The 2,393-nt window shown below is 38.5% G+C and overlaps 1 pseudogene across 1 annotated transcript; it reads right to left on the bottom strand.

Annotated features, from left to right (window-relative positions):
- Positions 1–242: 242 nt before the first annotated feature.
- On the bottom strand, positions 243–685 carry LOC307095186 (nuclear cap-binding protein subunit 2-like; annotated as a pseudogene). Its single transcript has one exon. The product of its transcript is annotated as a nuclear cap-binding protein subunit 2-like (transcript).
- Positions 686–2,393: the final 1,708 nt, after the last annotated feature.

The raw sequence follows: 2,393 nt of genomic DNA, 5'->3' as shown, positions 1-2,393 counted from the left end.
ACACAATTTTTGACCTCATAAGGAAATTGTTCTGGTAACCTGACACATAAGAGTAGAATTAAAGGCATTCTTTTGGATTCTGCCCTTTGATAATTTTCAGAGGAAAACTGTGAAGCAGTATCTGGCTTAATAGAGACATTGATCAAAGCTTGTTAAAAATGGAAGGTTTGCAGCCCTTGGTTAATGTATGTCAAATTCAGCAGGCCAAAGGAGTAAGTTTTTCATGATGGGGTTCTTACTGGTCAGTGCTTTGGGGCCAGTTTTCCATAGCCTTCTCTCCCAGCATCATAGTCCTGTCAAAACTCATCTCCTACCTGGACCCTAGGCCATCCACAACCCTGTTGCCAACATCCCAATCTGTGCTAATGATCCGATCATCCAGACAAGTTCTACATGGCATTTTCTGCATCTGCTCTTGAATAAGATTCTACAAAGCAGAAACAACATGCTGTTTTCTTCATTTTATCCAGACCCATAATTATATTTTTATGTTACCACTTTTGCTGGAGACTTCATAGATTTGTTTTTCTGCTGTGTCAAAGGAAAGATTTCCAACATAAATCATATGTATTTTCTTCAGTAATTTTTCCTGTTCTTCATTGACACCTCAGAAGTGCTGGTCCCAGTACAGGTTCAGCTCCACATAGGGGTCGCTGCGCAGCACCTTCAGGAGGCCACTGGACATAGTGCAGAGAAGTGGACGAGGACTCTGCCACTCCAGGAACAATGAGTCGCCAGTGGAGGTGTTTTATGGATGTTATGATCACTTCTTTTCCTTAAAATATTTGCTTCATTTGATTTTTGGGTTACCATATTTTCCTGCTTTCCTACTGTCTTACTGGTTACTCATTACTCTTCTCCTCATTTCTCCAACCTCTTAATGTTGGAGGGCCCCAGGACTCAGTCTTTGAACTTTGTATAGAAGAACCATTTATACTTACACTTTAGTCATTTTATTCTGTTTCATGACATTAAATACCATAATGACTTAGATCTTTAGACTTGTATACCTAGCTACTTTACATATCCACCTGGATGTCTAATAGGTATTTCAAACTTAACATGTCCAAAAATGAACTTCTAATTTTCACTCCAAACCTGCTTCTCTTGTTGTCTACTCCCTCTCAGTAAATGGCAGTTACATCCTTTCAGTTGCTCAGGCCCCAGAACCATGCCATCACCCCGATTGCTCTTTATCTTTCTTCATTTAGACCTTATATACAATCCTATCCTTTGGAAGATCATGTGGCTTAGAATCCATCAATTCTCATCACCTTCACCACTATCACCTGGTCCAAGACATCATTATATCTCAACTGGATTATTGCAAAAATGTAGCTGGTCTCCCTGCTGCCACCCTTGTCTTTTAGCAGCCTGTTCTCAATACAGCATTCCTTTAAAAATGTTAGCTCATTTAGCTTAGCATAATAATCTCCAGGTCCCTCCATGCTGTCTCAAAGGGTAATAGATCCTTCTTTTTTATAGCTGCATAGTATTCTATTGTGTAAATATACAACATCTTTTTACTCACTCATCTACTGATGGGCACTTGGGCTGTTTCCAGATCTTAGCTATTGTAAATAACACTGCCATGAACATAGGGGTGCATACATTCTTTCTGATTGGTATTTCTGGCACAGAAAATAGTGTGGTGAAAGACTGGGAGGATGTGGAAGCTGGGTGGAGGGGGTTAATGGGGGAAAAAGGGAGACATCTGTAATACTTTCAACAACAAAGTTAGTATAATTATATATTTGAAAAAAAATATTAGTTCATGTCATTCCTCTTTTAAGAACTTCCAGTTACTTCCTATCTCATTTAGAGTGAAAGCAAAACTTCTGAAAATGGCCTATAAGGCCTTATATAACTTTTAGGGCTTCCACCTTGATTACAGATCTTAACACAGTTTTTGGTGCATAATTCTCTCTCATGAAATACAGCTATTTCTTGTACTGGGTTTAAGTTTACTTGATATGTATTGTCATGCAGTAATTTAATTTTTCTCTTTAGTGTTAAGTTTTGATCTGTACATTTAACATTTATTATTTCTTTAATTCATAAGTGTTTTAAAATGTACTTTGGCCCAGCTGGCATGACTCAGTGGTTGAGCATCAACCTATGAACCAGGAGGTCACAGTTTGATTCCCAGTCAGGGCATATGCCCTGGTTGTGGGCTCAATCCCCAGTGTGGGGTGTGCAGGAGGCAGCCGATCAATGATTCTTTCTCATCATTGATGTTTCTTCTACCTCTCTCCCTCTCCCTTCCTCTCCGAAATAAATACAAATATATTAAAAAACGTATTTAGGCTTTAAATAGAATATGTTCATCCTACAAACACTTAATAAGGGCATATTATCTTCCAGACACTAGGGTTATAAAAATGAAGAGTTAG

The sequence above is a fragment of the Cnephaeus nilssonii genome, assembly GCF_951640355.1.
Source record: "Cnephaeus nilssonii genome assembly, chromosome: X".
In the NCBI taxonomy this organism is placed as follows: Eukaryota; Metazoa; Chordata; class Mammalia; order Chiroptera; family Vespertilionidae; genus Cnephaeus; species Cnephaeus nilssonii.
This window is presented reverse-complemented; position numbering and strand designations above follow the sequence as displayed.